Source organism: Lolium rigidum, chromosome 6, assembly GCF_022539505.1.
Source record: "Lolium rigidum isolate FL_2022 chromosome 6, APGP_CSIRO_Lrig_0.1, whole genome shotgun sequence".
Lineage (NCBI taxonomy): Eukaryota > Viridiplantae > Streptophyta > Magnoliopsida > Poales > Poaceae > Lolium > Lolium rigidum.
The window spans coordinates 67,111,115-67,133,009 of record NC_061513.1 but is presented as its reverse complement, the minus strand read 5'-3'; the positions used below and the strand labels follow the sequence as shown (position 1 = coordinate 67,133,009).

At 43.5% G+C, this 21,895-nt stretch overlaps 1 pseudogene; it reads left to right on the top strand.

Annotated features, from left to right (window-relative positions):
• The first annotated feature begins 567 nt into the window (after positions 1 to 567).
• On the top strand, positions 568 to 21,366 carry LOC124662732 (annotated as a pseudogene).
• The last annotated feature ends 529 nt before the right edge of the window (positions 21,367 to 21,895 follow it).

The window sequence follows — 21,895 nt, the reverse complement described above, 5'->3', positions numbered from 1 at the left end:
AATTTTGCCTCCATTTTTTTGTAAAAAATAGTGCTTAAGATGCTATATTCCGTCAAAAACATGTATAAAGCCCCTCGTTGCACAATCATCATCATCATCAAGCCCAGGTGGCAGTGATGCAACATCATCAAGTCCAGGTGGCAGTGATGCCTATTGGTAAGACTTTGTACACATACTTCTTCCGTTTCATAATTTTTGTCATAGATTTAAACGTATCTATACATAAAATATGTCCAGATACATCTAAATCAAGACGAGAATTCTGGAATTGAGGAGTACAAAACTTCTGCCATGCTCGGCTTTCTTGAGGTGATCAAGTTCAAAAAAAAAAAAAAAAAAAAAAAACTGGAGGGGATACCCTTCATTATTGGAAAAAGAAAATATTGGCTCCCAAGGTCGCGTCTCACATGTGCGATCCACGATGTGGTGTCCCCGTCCCGCCGTCCCCCGATTGGTTCCATGTCTGCATGTTCCACGCCGCCTCTGCGCCGGCGATGGTCTTTTTTCGTCCCTATATATTCCCGATCCTACCTACACTCGCCTAGCTGCCGCTAAGCGCTGACACAGATGGAGGCCGGGGAGTGGGTCAGCGGTGGTGGCCATCTCGTGCCTCTCCTCGACGGCCACGGCAGCGACTTGGACGCGTCGCTCCTCCGCCGCCTCTACGTCGGTCACTTCCTCGCCAGATGGGGCGCACGGTGCGCCGAGACCTTTCTCCTTTCTGATCTGGCATGCAATTGACCATGTTTTGATCAATGGTCGTGTATCCATGGTGCAGTATGTGGGATTTCTCGGTTGGGCTGTACATGATCCGCATCTGGGCCGGACTCGCTCCTCTTCGCAGCTGTCTACGGCGTCGTCGAGTGCTCCTCCGTCGCCGTCTTCGGCCCCATGGTCGGCACCCTCGTCGACAGGCTCACATACCTGCAGGTTCGTCAGCTATTGCGTTATTCAGGTTTTAAGTAAACTCAGCATTCTTCGAGACCATGACAGTTTGCTCATCCGTAATAACTAGGTATTCATAATTAACTTCAGGTAGTACTTCCTTCATCCTATACAGATTACAGGATAGGAATTATGTAAATACGGATGTACCTAAACCTCTGTCCCATGAAATATGTCTTAGATCAATTTAAATCTAAATGTATTTCTAGATGCATCTAAATTTAAACAAATCTAAGACATACTTTATGGAGTGGAGGGAGTAGTAGATTTTTATTTTTGCTTGAAGAGTAAGGTGCTAATTGTGAGCTTAGTTGGGACAATTATTTGTGTAGAAATATACGATTGATGTCCTTCTCTCCATGTACAGTAGGAAAACCCCAAAACATTATCATGGATGTAGACACAAGACTCATACTCCATCTTATAACACCGAAATTTCCTTACTCAGCCCCAAATTAATTGACGCAGGTTTAATGTACCTGGACAAACGTTGGGTAATATTTTATCTAAATTCGTGATAATTAATTCAAATTGAAGGAGTACTTCCTCCGTCTAAAAAAAATGAAGTGTGGCGAAAACAGTATAGGTCATTGGGCTAAGAAAGCGTGCCAAATTACCTTTACATCGATAATGAACCAAATAATACTTTTTTAGCCAAATTGTGATCAGTTGTGGCTAAGTTTGAGCTTCAACCGAAAAACACGTTAATAATACCACCATATGCTTGTAAGCAAGAAAAAGTTAGGATGATCTCCTCCAGAGTGGGTCCAACGGCCCCCATTAACCTGCGTCCTGATCGGGGGCGCCCAACCCTCTATGGTTGGCGGGGGCTAGTGGCACGCACTACGAGGTTCATCGCTGCCGCACACCCCACCGATAACCCTGCCGATCTAAGGGAGCGTTGTAGTGATGGGAAGCATCGCCACCGAAGCCGCTGCCTCGCTGACGCCGCCGCCCCCACTAACACTAATTGGCCCAGTCTTGTGTTGGCCCATCCTTTGTATTGCCCCATGCTCCGCCACTTCTACCATGTCCAATCCGCCTGGCTCATCGAGCCAAGGAGAAGGTACGCCCTCATCTCTCTCTCTCTCTCCCTCGTAGTCAACATCAATCTCAGTTCATAAAAAAAATTATTACCCCGATTAAATCTACACCTAGATGATCCTAGCATTCTATCAATGGTATCGGAGCCACTAGGTTTTGTAGATTTATTTCGGGTAGAAAGATAAAAGATTAACGGTATAAACCCTAATCCTAGTTCATCCCACGAACAGTAAACCCTAACCCTAGTTCATCCCGCAAACCCTAACCCTAACAAGAAAAGAAGAGGAAGAGGGGGAAAGTACTCACGGGCCGTAGCAGCTCGAGACGCCGACAAAGGGAGCCACCACTGAGCCGCTTGACGGCGGTGCGCCCACCAGCGTACACACACGCCGGCAAGAGGGACAGGGGGAATATAGAAAAGACAATAGCCATGTGTGTGCAAGAAGAGGACAAACTCAAATCCTCACACGGAGGTTCTCTGAAGTATGTGAAGGATAACAAAAAAAAGAAAGTACAATCAAAGCAAGAAGGGTTCTCCTTCCAAGCCACATGGACAACCCTGGTTGTTTTGATTGTAGTTTCTTTTCTTGTTATCCTTCACATAGTTTACAGAACCTCCATGTGAGGATTTGAATTTTCCTATTCTTGCACACACATGGCTATTGTCTTTTATATATCCCACCGCTCTGGCTGCATGTTGTAGTTAACAACAAAAGTGTCAAACTGGCTTGGCAGTGAAGCCATAACCAGATGAACCAAGAGTGCATGCTTGAGCTCCAGATCAACATCCATGGGCTTTAGCTTAGCAGCCATGTTGCTCATCCTAAGGATGTGCTCTCTCTTATGCCATGTTCACCTCCAGTGTACTTTTCCGTCACCAGTTGCTTCAACAGCTGGGTAGCATAAATCTTTAAAAAACAAGTGAACTGGCTCTTTATATTTTCAAGATACTCCCCTACGGAGTCACACTCTGCAATTGAGCCCACAATAGCGTGCTCAACCAGGTGAGACACTTTTTTGTTGTCGAGGGTATGTCATCTGCAATGGAGCATAATCCCTCTTCTTTTTCTCCCATGCAACATCATCATCTTTGTGGTTTGGACGACTGCGGGGTGTCGATGACCTAGTCCACCTCATCGCAGACAAAAGCCAAGTCGACCTTCTTTCTCCATTCAGTGTAGTTATCACCTCTCAGGGTTGGAACATCCTTGATGCATCCCATCAAGTAGTACCCTCCTTCACAAAACCACAAAGACGTGAGATCATAACAACAATTGCATGCATTAATCCTACGTTGGTCAAAATTAAGACATAAAACTGTTTATGCAATCAATTATATATCACCGTTGGGCAGAACATAGAAATAAATGCATATAAACAAACACAAATCATGATCATGTTATTGAAAATGTTGGTTAGAAAAATAACAGTAACATCGTCATTTTAATCATGCTCATTGAATAAAATTTGTTACTTTTCTCTTTTAAATTTAAAAAGCACTTTTTAACTATTTGCAGCGGAAAATATGAATAAAATTCATGAACTTTATACTTTTTCAGAAGCATTAATGTCCCTTTTATATTTCCTAAAGCAAATATCCCGTTGGTTCGGTTTGAGTAGGAGAAAATTATAAAAAAAAACGTCAAAAAGTTGACCCAAAAAAGTCGCGCATGCCAAAATTTGGCCTAGCCAGTGCGCGGCCCACAGACTGCACCGCATTTGCGCAGCCCACTGCGGCCCACGGCCTGCACCGCGTGCGAAGGGCAACAATGGCTGTCCGATGCATCGGACGGCCGCGCGCAACCCTGGCCACATCAAAACCGGCACCGACCAACCTCCCCCGAAAAACCCTAGTCAATCCCCCCTGTCCCGCGTCTCTGCTCGCTCTCTGGCGGTAGCGAGGTGACGGCGTCGCCCAGCTCTTGGCCGGCGATGGCGGAGCCACTCCCCATGTTCTTTTCTTCCTTCTCCACCCGAAGACCCGAAGGCCTACGGCGGGAAAAAAAAGGAGCAGTATCCCCTGGCCCTCTTGCCGGCGTGTGCGTGCACCCGCGGGTTGGCGCACCGCCGTCAAGCGGCGCCCTTTGTCGGCGTCCCGAGCAGCTACGCCCGGTGAGAGCCCTCTTCCCCTTCTTTTCTCTGGATAGGGTTAGGGTTTACTGTTCATGGGATGAACTAGGTGTAGGGATTCGTTGCATAGAAAACAAAAAATTTCCTACCGCGAACACGCAATCCAAGCCAAGATGCAATCTAGAAGACGGTAGCAACGAGGGGATTATCGAGTCTCACCCTTGAAGAGATTCCAAAGCCTACAAGATGAGGCTCTTGTTGCTGCGGTAGACGTTCACTTGCCGCTTGCAAAAGCGCGTAGAAGATCTTGATCACGGCGCCACGAACGGGCGAGCACCTCCGTACTCGGTCACACGTTCGGTTGTTGATGAAGACGACGTCCACCTCCCCGTTCCAGCGGGCAGCGGAAGTAGTAGCTCCTCTTGAATCCGACAGCACGATGGCGTGGTGTCGGTGGCGGTGGAGAATCCCGGCGGAGCTTCGCTAAGCGTGCGGGGAAGAAGGAGGAGTGGGGTGGCTAGGGTTTGGGGAGAGGGGGTGGCCGGCCTCAAAGGGTGCGGCCAACTTGTGGCTTGTTGTGGTGGCCGGCCCCTCCCCTTGGCCCTCATTATATAGGTGGAACACCCAAGAGTTGGTCTACAAGTCTTCGAATAAGACCCCAAACCAAAACCTTCCATATGACATGAAACCTACCCAAGCTAGGACTCCCACTAGAGGTGGGATTCCCACTTTCCCTTGGGAGGGGGTGGCCGGCCACCTTAGGTGGAGTCCACCTGGGACTCCACCCCCTAGGGTTGGCCGGCCATGGTGGTGGAGTCCCTTCGGGACTCCGCCTTCCAAAGTGACTTTCTTTCGTACTTTTCTAGAACCTTCTAGAACTTTCCATAAATGCACCGGATCATTTTAAACACATAAAATGACATCCTATATATGAATCTTATTCTCCGGACCATTCCGAAACTCCTCGTGATGTCCAGGATCCTATCCGAGACTCCGAACAAATATTCGAACTCCATTCCATATTCAAGTTCTACCATTTCAACATCCAACTTTAAGTGTGTCACCCTACGGTTCGCGAACTATGCGGACATGGTTGAGATCTCTCTCCGACCAATAACCAATAGCGGGATCTGGAGATCCATAATGGCTCCCACATATTCAACGATGACTTAGTGATCGAATGAACCATTCACATACGATACCAATTCCCTTTGTCACGCGATATTTTACTTGTCCGAGGTTTGATCATCGGTATCACTCTATACCTTGTTCAACCTCGTCTCCCGACAAGTACTCTTTACTCGTACCGTGGTATGTGGTCTCTTATGAACTTATTCATATGCTTGCAAGACATTAGACGATATTCCACCGAGAGGGCCCAGAGTATATCTATCCGTCATCGGGATGAACAAATCCCACTATTGATCCATATGTCTCAACTCATACTTTCCGGATACTTAATCCCACCTTTATAACCACCCATTTACGCAGTGGCGTTTGATGTAATCAAAGTACCTTTCCGGTATAAGTGATTTACATGATCTCATGGTCATAAGGACTAGGTAACTATGTATCGAAAGCTTATAGCAAATAACTTAATGACGCGATCTTATGCTACGCTTATTTGGGTGTGTCCATTACATCATTCATATTAATGATATAACCTTGTTATTAATAACATCCAATGTTCATGATTATGAAACTAATCATCTATTAATCAACAAGCTAGTTAAGAGGCTTACTAGGGACTCTTTGTTGTTTACATATCACACATGTATCAATGTTTCGGTTAATACAATTATAGCATGGTATATAAACATTATCATAAACACAAAGATATATAATAACCATTTATTATTGCCTCTTGGGCATATCTCCAACAATCTCCCACTTGCACTAGAGTCAATAATCTAGTTTACATATGTAAAGATATAACACCTTGGCCTTCTGGTGCTTTATCATGTTTTGCTCACGGGAGAGTTTTTAGTCAACGGTTCTGACACACTCAGAAACGTATGTATTTTGCAATTCATTTGCGTCTTCACGCATCACTCATTTTCCAAATGAGTCGGCATTAAATATGTTTGGTCTTCTGGTGGAACCTTAATTTCGCGGTCTGAAATATGTCACTAATATTGTCACATACAATATAGCTTCAAAGTTCTGACACTATCGGAACTACACCAAGTTCTCAAAGAACTTCTTGACTCAACATCCTTAATCATTGTCAAAAACAATAACATACTCTGCCTTCTTTTGTAGAATCCGTCACAATATTTAGAACTCTTCTAAATCTAGCATTATTCTACCTTTTTTAATAACACTTAGCCTAATTGAGATTGAAATTTATTTTTATATATGACCAAACTAATATCGGTGCAACACTTTACAACGATTTTGTTTGTCATTACCCATATAAAACTATATATATATATCCTTGGTTCTTCTAAAGCACACATGGATATTCTTATTGTTTGTCAATGATCATCACATGAATCATTCTGGTATATGCTCCTAACTTTTAGAGCTCAGGACATTTGATTGTGTACATATTAATTGTGATTTAAAATCACTCATGTGTTTTTACTCATTGAGTGTCAGATACACTCAAGTCTTGTTAAAACTTCACATGACAAGAACATTTTCTTATTATTTCTATATTGAACTACTTCAATATCCTTTCTATGTACTTTGACTTAAACTTATTTATGTGTTTCAATCTATCTTCATAGATCTTGACACTAAATATGTTTCAGTCCATATTCTTTCATTGAAGTTAATTCTCAATGAAACCTTTTATAATCAAGTATATAATTTCATCATTTATATCCAACTATATGTCATCTACATAAAGTATTATAAATATGTCTCAGCGCTCCCACTTAATTTCTTGCAAATGCAAGTATCTTCATCGTTTCTGATAAAATGAAAAACTCTTTGACTATTTCATCCGGTGAAGATTCTAACTCCGCGATACTCACTTCATCCAATTGAAGTTCGTATACCTATCTAGTATTCTACGGACTAGTGATACGTCTCCAACGTATCGATAATTTCTTATGTTCCATGCTACTTTATTGATGATACCTACATGTTTTATGCACATTATATGTCATATTTATGCATTTTCTGGAACTAACCTATTAACAAGATGCCGAAGAGCCAATTGCTGTTTTCTGCTGTTTTTGGTTTCAGAAATCCTAGTAAGGAAATATTCTCGGAATTGGACGAAACTTTCGCCCGAGGTCCTATTTTTGCACGAAGCTTCCGGAAGACCGAAGAGCTAATGAAGTGGGGCCACGAGGCGGCCGGAGGGGTGGCCGGCGCGGCCCGGGCCCTGGCCGCGCCGACCTAGCCTCCGGGCCCCTCGTGTGGCCCTCGCGTTGACCCTCCGCCTACTTAAAGCCTCCGTCGCGAAACCCCCGATGCCGAGAGCCACGATACGGAAAACCTTCCGGAGACGCCGCCGCCGCGAATCCCATCTCGGGGGATTCGGAGATCGCCTCCGGCACCCTGCCGGAGAGGGGATTCATCTCCCGGAGGACTCTACACCGCCATGGTCGCCTCCGGAGTGATGAGTGAGTAGTTCACCCCTGGACCATGGGTCCATAGCAGTAGCTAGATGGTCGTCTTCTCCTTGTTGTGCTTCATTGTTGGATCTTGTGAGCTGCCTAACATGATCAAGATCATCTATCCGTAATACTATATGTTGTGTTTGTCGGGATCCGATGGATAGAGAGTACTATGATTATGGTGATTATCAATCTATTGTTTATGTGTTGTTTATGATCTTGCATGCTCTCCGTTATTAGTAGAGGCTCTGGCCAAGTTTTTGCTCTTAACTCCAAGAGGGGGTATTTATGCTCGATAGTGGGTTCATGCCTTCATTGAATCCGGGATCGTGACGAGTAGGTTCTAAGGTTGTGGATGTCTTGTTGCCACTAGGGATAAAACATTGATGCTATGTCTAAGGATGTAGTTGTTGATTACATTACGCACCATACTTAATGCAATTGTCTGTTGCTTTGCAACTTAATACCGGAGGGGTTCGGATGATAACTCGAAGGTGGACTTTTTAGGCATAGATGCGGTTGGATGGCGGTCTATGTACTTTGTCGTAATGCCCAATTAAATCTCACTATATTTATCATATCATGTATATGCATTGTTATGCCTTTCTCTATTTGTCAATTGCCCGACTGTAATTTGTTCACCCAACATGCTTTTATCTTATGGGAGAGACACCTCTAGTGAACTGTGGACCCCGGTCCTATTCTTTACATAGCATACAATCTACTGCAATTGTGTTTTACTATTTTCTTTGCAAACATCTTCCACTCGATACGTTTAATCCTTTGTTACGGCAAGCCGGTGAGATTGACAACCTCACCTGTTTCGTTGGGACAAAGTACTTGGGTTGTGTTGTGCAGAGTTCCGCGTTGGCGCCGGAATCCCGGTGTTGCGCCGCATCACATTTCGCGACCATCAACCTTCAACGTGCTTCTTGGCTCCTCCTGGTTCGATCAACCTTGGTTTCTTTCTGAGGGAAAACTTGCCACTGTGCGCATCATACCTTCCTCTTGGGGTTCCCAACGGACGTGTACATTTACGCGCATCAACTAGCAAAACAATTGGTTGTATCTTGTATACACCTTTAATACACACTTCTGTTAAGTAATGTATTTTGCCATCCTACTATCATATCTCATGAAAGAAATATGTAGCGATTACTAGAATAATCCACATAGACTATAAGCATTGCTACGGAAGATCTAATCTTATCGTAGTCAACTCTTTGAACTTTGTCGCAAACAACTTTTCGACAAGTCGAGCTTATTCAAGGATATTCCATCCAAGTTCATCAATTTCATAGATCCATTTACTTTCAAAAAGTATTCATCTATCTTGGATTTCATGGCGTATAGCCATTTTAACGGAGTCAGGGCCCATCATAACTTCTTTGTTTGTAGTTGGTTTATCATTGTTCAAAAACAATCCTTTGTTCACAAATCATTTATTTGATCACAAAGTAAACCAAAACTACAAGGTTCAATAGGTACTTTGATCTCCATGGCTAAAACACTTTGTAGTCATGGGAGTCATGATTGTCGTAGCCGCTTCCGGAACCTATTTCCGATGCTGCGCTACTCTGATCATTATGCTCAGGTTCATAAACCTTATCAAGTTCTATTGTCCTCCCACTCAAATACTTCGCTAGAAAACAATTTCTTGGAAATAAGCAAGTAATATTAACAAACACTTTTGTCTTTTACTTCATAGTGGAAAGAATTCCCAATCAATTCTCTGGGATAACCAACAAAGACATTCATCCGATTTTGGTTGTAAACTCATTTACTTATGCTATGCATACAAAATTTTAAGAAAGGACTATTAGGGTTCATACCCATGCCATAACTCGTATGGTGTCATTTCAATGGATCATGATGATGCTCTATTTAGTGTAAAAGCGGTAGTCTCTAAAGCATAATCCACAAAAATTATAATGGCGTCATTTTATATTATCTCATCGTTAATCCAACAAGGTTTGGATACATCTCTTGGATACTCCATCATCACTATGATACTCCAAGAAACGTGAGTTATAGAACAACTTCATAACTCTCTTAGATGTTCGCTAAAATTCGTAATACTATAATCCAATCATAGATATTTGACTTTTCTATTACGATGATTTCCACTTCATGATGAAATTTATTTGAATCCATTCAAATGTTTCAAACTTCTTCCTTATCGAATATATCCACATATATACTCAATTCATTGTTGGAAGTTTTCATGAAGAAGAATCTTCCGCACACAACTATGCCCAGTGAACCACATACATCATCATGTATATTTCCACTAAGTTAGTTGCCCGTTTCAACTCTTGGCCTATGAACGGTATTTTAGTCATTCTCTTTAGAAAAGATTTGCAAGCGCCAAACGATTCAAAAATCAAATGACTCCAAAAATCCATTTGCATGGAGTTCCTTCATGCGTTCCTCTCTAACATGACCTAAATGGCGGTTCCACAAATAAGTGGAATTCAAATCATTTGCCTTATGGCATTTTAGCGTCAGTGTTATGTATGTGTGTTTCACCATTAAGATTTATAATAACTTATCCATCGTATATGGAGTAATGTCATAATTTGAACAACTCATTGTTTTCATTTGACCGAGCAAAATAACAATTATTAAGTTCTTTATTATAAATTCTAAGGGCTAGATAGAATGCCAACGACGAACATAATAACACTTTATTTTTGTTCCAGAAGTGCATTTCTATCATATTCCTTGTCAGTCACTTAGGCCATTGTATTCTTGTATTGCGTTGTTTTGTATGACACTTCATACCAACCAATATGGTACTAATACCCAAGAATTTCACTGTGTGATCAAAGTAGGAATACAACCATAACATGTATATCATTTATATACACCTGAGCTAGACTTTCTAGTCTTTTCTTTTCTTCCTGCCAAAATATCTTTTGTAGTTTCTCTTGTAGCTTTCCTCATTCTTCAGAAAAACACTTCAACATCAATAACTTCTAGGTTTGTTGGTTAAATACCAATAACCTTGAGGTTCTGAAGTTGATCATCATATGACAAGTGTTGCAGATTTCATTATTAGTAACTTTGTAATATGATGAACAATTTCACTCATAATTTTATCCATCAATTCATGACGACTTTCCAAGACCATGTCTGTACATGCTAGGCTCGTAAAGTTTAACCTCAGTATTCGCATGTGCAAATCTGGTTTGCGCCCGTTGTATGCACACGTAGAATCTATACCTTAGTATTCGAAACGACGAGTCTTTAACAACGGTGCATACTAAGGATGATCACTTAATGGATATGCGAATATTGTTAGTGCCCCAATAGTTGGAGGATTGGGACGCCTTGCGTCTCCAACCTTCGTACATTCCCATAAAACTTATGAGTTTATGTAGTCTCACCAAATTATATTCTATCACCTTGCAACAAGGTCTTAGATATCACATATATCTCATACCTTGATTATTTCTGAAAACTAAATTTTCAGCTCCTTACTTTTCAAACAGATTTGAACTTCAAGTTTCACGGAGACAAGATAACTTTAGGTACTAATTGAAACCATAGCTCTTTGAATCAACAATGTGAGGTTTACTAAAAGTTTGCAATAGGACTTAATTATTTCTTGATTCTTTAACAATACGGTACCAATCCGTAAAGTTTATTTTTCAGATTTTAACAGTATTTCTATCTCAATAACAAGACTAGCGTTTGGTAGAAAAACGGATGCCAATACTACAAATTAATACAAAATACTACTCAAACTATGTTTATGATAATTAGTTCATGTTTTAATCTAATTACTAATGAACTCCCACTTAATACAACATCCCTCATAGTTGTTAAGTGGTACACGATCCAGATCCACTACACCAAAACCGATCATCACGTGAGATGATGTAGCTTCAATGGTGAACATCAACATGTTGATCATATCATCCATATGACTCGTGTTCAACCTTTCGGTTTCCGTTGTCCCGAGGCCATGTCTGTACATGCTAGGCTCGTCAAGCAAACCCAAGTATTCCGCGTGTGCAACATGACTTACACCCGTTGTATGTGAACGTTGAGTCTATCACATCCGATCATCACGAGATGCTTCGAAACGACGAACTATATCAACGGTGCATACGAGGGGAGAACACTTTATTATCTTGATATTAATGTGAGGGATCATCTTATAATGCTACCGTTGCGTTCTAAGCAAAATAAGATGCATAAAGGATTAACATCACATGCAATTCATATGTGATATGATATGGCCCTTTAGTCTTTGCGCCTTCGATCTTCATCTCCAAAGCACGGACATGATCTCCATCATCAACGGGCATGATCTCCATCATCGTCGGCGTAGCGTCAAGGTCCATGGCGCCGTCTTCATGGTTGTTCACCTCATGTAGCAACTATTACAACTACTTTGAAATACTACTCAACATGAAATTTAAAGACAACCATAAGGCTCCTGCCGGTTGCCACAATACAATAATGATCATCTCATACATATTCATCATCACATTATGGCCATATCACATCACCAAACCCTGCAAAAACAAGTTAGACGTCTCTAATTTGGTTTGCATGTTTTACGTGGTTTAGGGTTTTCGAGTAAGATCTAATCTACCTACGAACATGAACCACAACGGTGATACTAGTGTTGTCAATAGAAGAGTAAATTGAATCTTCACTATAGTAGGAGAGACAGACACCCGCAAAGCCACTTATGCAATACAAGTTGCATGTCGAGCGTGGAGCAAATCTCATGAACGCGGTCATGTAAAGTTAGCCCGAGCCGCTTCATCCCACTATGCCACAAAGATGCAAAGTACTCAAACTAAAGACAACATAAGCATCAACGCCCACAAAACCATTGTGTTCTACTCGTGCAACCATCTATGCATAGACACGGCTCTGATACCACTCTAGGGATTCGTTGCATAGAAAACAAAAATTTTCCTACCGCGAACACGCAATCCAAGCCAAGATGCAATCTAGAAGACGGTAGCAACGAGGGGATTATCGAGTCTCACCCTTGAAGAGATTCCAAAGCCTACAAGATGAGGCTCTTGTTGCTGCGGTAGACGTTCACTTGCCGCTAGCAAAAGCGCGTAGAAGATCTTGATCACGGCGCCACGAACGGGCAGCACCTCCGTACTCGGTCACACGTTCGGTTGTTGATGAAGACGACGTCCACCTCCCCGTTCCAGCGGGCAGCGGAAGTACTAGCTCCTCTTGAATGCGACGGCACGACGGCGTGGTGTCGGTGGCGGTGGAGAATCCCGGCGGAGCTTCGCTAAGCGTGCGGGGAAGAAGGAGGAGTGGGGTGGCTAGGGTTTGGGGAGAGGGGGTGGCCGGCCTCAAAGGGTGCGGCCAACTTGTGGCTTGTTGTGGTGGCCGGCCCCCTCCCCTTGGCCCTCATTATATAGGTGGAACACCCAAGAGTTGGTCTACAAGTCTTCGAATAAGACCCCAAACCAAAACCTTCCATATGACATGAAACCTACCCAAGCTAGGACTCCCACTAGAGGTGGGATTCCCACTTTCCCTTGGGAGGGGGTGGCCGGCCACCTTAGGTGGAGTCCACCTGGGACTCCACCCCCTAGGGTTGGCCGGCCATGGTGGTGGAGTCCCTTCGGGACTCCGCCTTCCAAAGTGACTTTCTTCCGGACTTTTCTAGAACCTTCTAGAACCTTCCATAAATGCACCGGATCATTTTAAACACATAAAATGACATCCTATATATGAATCTTATTCTTTGGACCATTCCGGAACTCCTCGTGATGTCCAGGATCCTATCCGAGACCCCGAACAAATATTCGAACTCCATTCCATATTCAAGTTCTACCATTTCAACATCCAACTTTAAGTGTGTCACCCTACGGTTCGCGAACTATGCGGACATGGTTGAGATCTCTCTCCGACCAATAACCAATAGCGGGATCTGGAGATCCATAATGGCTCCCACATATTCAACGATGACTTAGTGATCGAATGAACCATTCACATACGATACCAATTCCCTTTGTCACGCGATATTTTACTTGTCCGAGGTTTGATCATCGGTATCACTCTATACCTTGTTCAACCTCGTCTCCCGACAAGTACTCTTTACTCGTACCGTGGTATGTGGTCTCTTATGAACTTATTCATATGCTTGCAAGACATTAGACGACATTCCACCGAGAGGGCCCGGAGTATATCTATCCGTCATCGGGATGGACAAATCCCACTATTGATCCATATGCCTCAACTCATACTTTCCGGATACTTAATCCCACCTTTATAACCACCCATTTACGCAGTGGCGTTTGATGTAATCAAAGTACCTTTCCGGTATAAGTGATTTACATGATCTCATGGTCATAAGGACTAGGTAACTATGTATCGAAAGCTTATAGCAAATAACTTAATGACGTGATCTTATGCTACGTTTATTTTGGTGTGTCCATTACATCATTCATATTAATGATATAACCTTGTTATTAATAACATCCAATGTTCATGATTATGAAACTAATCATCTATTAATCAACAAGCTAGTTAAGAGGCTTACTAGGGACTCTTTGTTGTTTACATATCACACATGTATCAATGTTTCGGTTAATACAGTTATAGCATGGTATATAAACATTATCATAAACACAAAGATATATAATAACCATTTATTATTGCCTCTTGGGCATATCTCCAACACTAGGGTCTACTGTCAATCTTTTATCTTCTTGAAAATGAATCTACAAAACGTAGTGGCTCTGATACCATTGATAGAATGCTAGGATCATCTACGTGTAGATATAATCGGGGTAGTACTTTATCTATGAAATGAAGTGTGTAGATATTGTGTGTTTACTGCGAGTGAGAGAGAGATAGATGGAGGGCGTACCTTCTCCTTGGCTCGATGAGCCAGACGGATTGGACATGGTGGCGAGGGCGACGGCCTGAGCGAGGCAGTAGCAGCGGTGGCAGTGCTTCCCGTCACTACAACGCTCCCTTAGATTGGTAGGGTTATCGGTGGGGTGTGCGGCGCAGCGGCAAACCTCGTAGTGCGTGCCACCGGCCCCCACCTCTTTATATGGCGCTGCGACAGGGGCCCGCTAACCATAGAGGATTGGGCGCCCCCGATCAGGGCGCAGATCAAAGAGGCCCGGTGGACCATTGGGCCCACTCGGGAGGAGATCATCCTAACAAAAACCGGTTGAACCGTGATATGGTTACAGATCTCTATGGCTGTGGTGGTAGAGGTTAGTATAACAACAACGGCAGTGGCAACCTGGGTTTGCTGGTAGTGAAGGTTTCACTGAGGCCCTAGTAGAAGCTTTTCGACGCAATGGTTGATGTGCTCTATATGGTGGAGATGATGTCGGGAAAGGTCGACTCCGGCGATCGCCGCCGGTAAGACCACATGTCGCCTAACTCCTCCTCCTTGTTACCAAGGATTTAGTCTCCGGCTCACCGTTTTGTTGCCAAACTAGCCAACAACACGGTGGGTTGGTTTGGATCGGTCGGGTGTGGTGGATCAGGTGCCAAACATTTCTTTTGTGAACACCTAGAAATGGGTGGGAGTTCATGTGTTTCATCATAGAAGAAAGAGCTGCTCGGTTAATTATGAAAAACTGGGCGTAAACCAAATACATAAACCATGAGAAAGCGACGAAACTACCAACAAAACACACCACCAACATGCCAATAGGTATGACTATAATCTTTGCACCCCCTGTTGATGTAGTCAATCGGGCGTGACCGGCGCAGAGGGTAAGGAGAACCGGTAGACGCCTCACCAAAACATCACACCGCCTGTCCGCATAGACCTCGCTGTTGAAGGGAGAGAGAAACAAAAGCTGCTATGGGAGTGGTTTTGGGCCACCAATACTTGTGAAAGCGTGCCTCTCCACCCTTGTGTCTTTCACCACGTACGCTACAAAGACCACCGTTACCCGGAGCCGCCACTCCGGCATGCGAATCCCTACTGGACGTCTGGACCCATGTCACCCCGACTACACCCCCTTCCGAGGTGATGGCTTCGACTTCTGTCAGGCGCTCGTTCAACTAGAACCGCACCGACGCTGCCAGGTCTGATGCTTCGGCAAGCACAACAACATCCCAGGACCATAGATTAGCTGCCAGGTTTTATCTTTTCGGTTTGGCACCTAGACATCAACCATGTGCGCTGAGACGTGTGGCCAACTCTTCAATATCAGTGAATAATACAGAAAAGGCTAAAATTTAGCACAACATAGCAATTAGGTTTTCGATGCAGAGACTGGGGTGTACAACCTCTTTTTCAAAGAAGAAAAAACAGCAACTTGGTTTAGGTTCTGACTGATTTTCAATCTTCCTCGATCAGTAACTGGATACGCTGCACTGTACTGCAGGTTCTGGGTCTGTGGCTACTAGTTCAAAGTTTATCCTTTATCGTAGCTGGAGTTTCAGTAACCGCACTGCTTGTCTTCGATGACCTGAAAGACAAAAGCTTCCCGGTCTTCGTTCTTCTGGTTTCCGTGACCAACGTCTCGGGTGCGCTCGCAGCGCTCTCAACTCTTGCCGGCACCATACTGATCGAGCGAGAATGGTATACAAATCAGAACCTACAATTTACTTAACTAGAGGCGAATTACAAATGGGGCAGAGACCACATATTCAGTACGTACTTAGCATACAGTAGACGATATTCATCATATTTCATTATCCAATTCTGCGATGCATGCAGGGTGGTGGTGATCTGCAGCGGGCATCCGGCAGCGGCGTTGAGCAAAACCAACTCTGCGCTTCGAAGGATCGACCTGAGCTGCAAGCTGCTGGCGCCGGTGCTGTCCGGGTTCGTGATCAGCTTCGTGTCGACACAGGCCTCCGCGGTGGCGCTGGCGCTGTGGAACGTCGCCTCGGTGGGAATGCAGTACTGGCTCTTCGTCTCCGTGTACAACGGCGTGCCCGCTCTCGGCGAGTATGTCCAGCTTAGAAGGAAGTCAGCGGCATCGGAGATTGTTGCTCCGGACAATGAAGAGCAGAGGTACGGTGAGGAGATGTCGGATTGGAGAGTGGGTGTGGCGAATTACCTCTCGTTCCTGCCCTGCTGGGACTCTTGGGCAGTGTACATGAGGCAGGATGTGATGCTGCCAGGGGTTGCTGTTGCTATCCTCTACTTCAATGTCCTAAGGTAATTAGGCAGCGTGACACATTGATCAATCAGATGCATTCTTCTTCTTAGACGACCGACTAACCCCTCATCATCTATGGACTCAGAAAAAAAAATTACCTTTTATTTTCATTGCTTTTGCAGCTTTGGTACGCTGATGACTGCAACTCTGGACTGGAATGGCATTCCCGCCTACCTGATCAGTCTGGCTCGGGGGTTCAGCGCCATCGTCGGTATAGCTGCAACCTTGCTGTACCCGGTCGTGCACTCGTGGGTTTCGACACTTAGAACAGGGCTATGGTCCATCTGGATCCAGGCATGTCCTCTGTTTTTCATTCATAAAATCTACACACATGTATAGGCAGGTGTATATTTCCTAGACGAAGGGAATTAAGGATTATGTGGTGTTGTCCTTGGCAGTGGTGTTGCCTGCTGCTGTGTGTCGGCTCCATCTGGGTGAGCGACGGCGTGGCGTCAGCGTGGATGCTCATGGCCGGCGTCGCCGCCTCTCGCCTTGGCCTGTGGATGTTCGACCTGGCGGTCATGCAGATGATGCAGGACAATGTCCGTGACTCGGATCGGTGCGTCGTCGGAGGGGTACAGAACTCGCTGCAGTCCATCTTCGACTTGCTCACCTACATCATTGGCATCATCATCTCCGACCCTAGGGTACGCAGATCCATTTGTTTTTCCTAGGTAATAGTTGTTGCCAAACGGCAAGCTGAATATGATGATCTTTACTATTAAATGGGAGTTGGTCGTTTGACACTCAACGCACTTTGGTGGTCGTCATTGAAAAGATCCTGGCCATCCAATCAATCTCACGGTCTTCGTTTCGTCCGATCTAATTAGGAAACAATCTCACGCGCGATATCAATCTGTCGGCACAAGCATTAAAATACTTTCCAAAAAAAAATTTAACGCTTTCCCAATTAATCACGGGAGCAATCAGATCGGCAATATACTTCCCAGAAATTATACACTTTCCCAGAAATTATATACTTTCCCAGAAATTAATCACATATAAAAGATTTGTCGCTCCATATCTGGCCATCCGTATCACAAACCTCACAGGATCGCATCACTCATGGGATCAAATTAGAACTTACCAAAAATATGACAACAAAATCACCAATCACGGGCTCACGGGATCATATCAATCAACAATAAGAAATCACCTCGGTCAAATTGTTAAGTATCTTATGCACCCATCAATCATGAGATCGTCATAACCAGTGTAATTTACAAAACTATGGAAAGAAATCACCATGTCTGCCGCCTCCTCCTCCTCACCTCATTCAGCGTGGCGTCGCTGATCTTTTCCTCTCCATCTCTGCCGCCAACATCCATCTCCGTTCTATCCTCCTTTACCGGTGGCAAGAACAACTCTTGCGCGGCGCTCCGTAGGGCGCTGCTGGTCGCCGCCGCCACGTTAAGCCAACTAATTTCACGAGGTGGACGAGGAGCTCGTGCGGAGCCTGATTCGGGTCAACATCAAGGGCATCACGCGGGTCGCCCACACCGTGCTTCCGGGCATGGTCGAAAGGAAAACAAGGGCGCTATTGTCTAACCTGCAACGGCGGTCGTGGCACCGCCCATCACACCAGCGTAGTTTCTCACATGGAAGAAGCGAAAGGTCAGCTCCTCTTTTCGTTCCGCTTTGCTAAATCATGGAAATCACTCCTGATTTGCAGGCTTGTTTCTAGATGCACGTATATGGTGATTATATATGTTTTTTTCTCAATACCATGTGTAGTCTTTTTTTTAACTAGACCGATGGGTTGTAAATTCTTTGGTGGATTTCCATCATCGGGCAAGTATCTTGATCTGGTGTTCCCTACATATAGGATGGTTGCCTACCTCTTAAACATAACAAATTTTGTTGTAAGAAGGAGCCATTGGGACGGCGGAAACGTGATCTTCTGAGTGTCGGAGCACAACCCTGTAGATGGAGCCTATCGTCGTGAGCACGCACACATGCCTTGTCGACTGGCTCGGGAATGTTGCTATATTCATGGGCCCATCCTGCACGGCAGTATTGTTTTATCTATCGATTCATCAGTCGCAAACAAATTGCAGAGAAGCAGAATGGAGTTCAGGTAAACTCTTTGCAGTATATGAAGTTAATCCTTGTTGTCTGTGTTGTTTCAGTTTCCATTGTGGTCATTCGTAGCTTTGAATTGGATGTTGTGATGATATGGGGACTCATGCTCGTGACAGCTGAACAGGAGAATACATTGCATAAACAGAACAACAAATTTTCAGTGATAGTCGGATAGACATGATGAGAGGACAAGAAGAGCAGAGAGACATCACAAATTATTTTTCTCTAATGTGGTTTCAGTAAACTGCACACTACAGTACCAACATGCTGCAACATGTTGATGGTTTCAAATGGTAAACATATGTGAGATAGTACCCATACAAAATAGAATTGACAAATTCTATTTGTGAAAGAAAATGTAGAAAAAATGACCTTTTTGTAAAGAGAGGGAAAATCACCTGAATTAATTTAGGGTTGTCCCAAAACAATATCAAAGTTGAGTGTATATAGTATATACTGACCCCCCCCCCCCCTGGGGAGGGGCGGGTATAGGGGAGGAGAGCTTCTTCCCGGTCCCCAGTGCCCGCCGCCCGGACACGCCGCTTCTTTGCCGCAGCGTCATCAATGAGTATATAAAAGGCCAGTACTCCTATTTTTCAGTATCTGACAAAGTTTTATTTTCATAAGGACACCTATACACAACTGCATATTCATAGTTTTTTTTATCAAATGACATGGCATTAAGTTTGAAAAAATGATATGGCATTTAACTAATAAGGAGTAACAAGGGCAAAAGTTTCCATGTAGCATGACCTCGAAAGTGACCATAAAATCATGGTGTGTATTATACATCACCAGAAGCATGGCAGATCTCTTTAAATATCTTCTGACTTACAAAGAAAAAGAAGCCCCCGTTACCCAGAACATTGAAGTAGTAATTTTGTATCAAGAACAGCTTATTGCATCCACATGAACAAGGACGAATGGGAATTCGCCTTTTTTTGCAGGTGCCCAGGGCATTATAATTATTGTGTCATTCTAACTTGTAAGGATATCTTATTTGTCAAAATACTATTGCACTTCAATTATAACCGTGTGTCAGAAGAACAATTGACTTATGTGGCCTACTCATTTTTTTCTGGAGTTCTTAGATTGGTGGCAATGCTAATATTCCTCTAAAAACTTAAATTTGTACATATTTTTTTCTAAGCCGTTAATATCTGCTATTGTGTTTGTAATGTAATTTCTTCAAAGATGACTTGCCTGATTAAGCTCAGATAAAGGAGGCACCCAAAATGGAGAAGGAGCTTGATGGAAAGGAGAATACTAGGGAGCAGAGATCACGGGAGCACCAAGACAACAAAGAAGTGAGCTTTGCATTAGCCTCATAGTTCCAATCCGAGTGTAATTTTATCATTTACATGATACAACCGTTAAATTCACTCGTGGACAAGTAAGATATATCCGGTTTTATTTCACAAGATGTCTTTTCTGTACTGAACTGGGCTGTCAGGTCGAGCACGCTAATATGTGGCGCATCAGCCGGTGGTGCGACGAGAAGTTATAGAGGGCATGTAACTCCATATCCTCCTAACGACCCCTCTGGTCAGTGTGGCTTCGCCATACGAGCCGACAAACAAATTTGGCGCATCTCTGGCACACAAACACGGTAGTGCCATCCGTCATGTTTTCCAGTCATTTTTTTTTTATCTAACGTAACACTTGGAGCAATGTACAGTCCAGAATATATGTTGTAATCATGATTTTTTTATAAGAAAAATTGTTAACAATTGTGCAATGCTATTTCCATATCTTGATTTTTCATGGTACATATATGTAAGATTGGTCCATTGTGCCCACTAGAATGCTTGGTAATCATCCCCAACTTCCAGTTGAAGTGCAAGAAAAATTCTCTAGGGTCACCCGTCCATTTTAATCAAAACAATGTCTACTTTATGTTTGTGTCATAGGGGGAGGGAATATCTAACAAAGGTTGTTCATGTGGGAAACTAGGGCGAGAGAAGAGTATAAATGCTAAACAAAATCAGAGGGGCAAGGATTATGAGATCATGTATGTTGGAAGCAACATAATGATGCGGAAATACAAAGTGGAGGTGTTTCATGTGCCACCATAAAAAGTTAAGACAGAAACCAAAATATGAACAAAACCCAAAACCAAGGGGTTAAAATGGAAGAGTTGATGATATGTTGTGAAGAGCCGGTGGGAGAAAATAGGAGTTTGTCACCACATGGTGCAAAATTGTATCGATGTCGTGGTCGATAAGAACACCTCGGTTAAACATGTTTTTTTTTATTGTTGTTGTATGTTAGATCTATCTAACTAAAGTAGCATTTTTACATGACTGATAAATATTCAAGGACCGTAGCAACGCACGGGCATTCAACTAGTTAGACTACCATTTTGAATGTGTACAACCCAACAGGATTTCAGCTTGCTGATCGCAATGTCCTTCTTCCTGGTGACCTGCGCTGCACTCATATACACACTGCACGTTTACCTCTTACGGAAGCACCTGTTCCACCTGGACAAGATCATCGCCAAGCTGGAGTGGTGAGCCATCTTGCAATATTTGATCCGCCGGGCGTCTTGTCAATCAAGATCTTGTGGTTATCTAACTTCCTTAGCTTTCTTCTGTTTAATTTCGTCTCTTATTGTATAGGATAAAAAGTTCTTGCTCTCAAGTTCAAAAACAAAGTTATCTACGAAGTATCTGAATCTAAAGAAAATCTTGACCTTGTAAGTATTGGTCAAGAATTAGTGAGCTGCCAAAATAAGTTGGGCCCGATTCTGGCTCTTTCTAATTTGACTTTGTTTTTTTTTCTTCCGTTTAAGGCCACGGTAGAGATTCTTCTATTCTTTTTGCTAATGGAAGATAATAATGTTGTATATGCATGGTAGTGCAAAAGTAGCTCTTTCTTCGATGAGCGCTTGTGCAGCGCGCAAACTAATGTGCAGCTAAGGCAATGGGCATTGCAGACGGTGTATTTTTCGCTGTCCAAATATTGTTTGACCGTAGCTTTCACCTCTAAACTACTACTATGAGACTACTATTACTCAAACTCGGCCCCTCAGCTATTCACGTT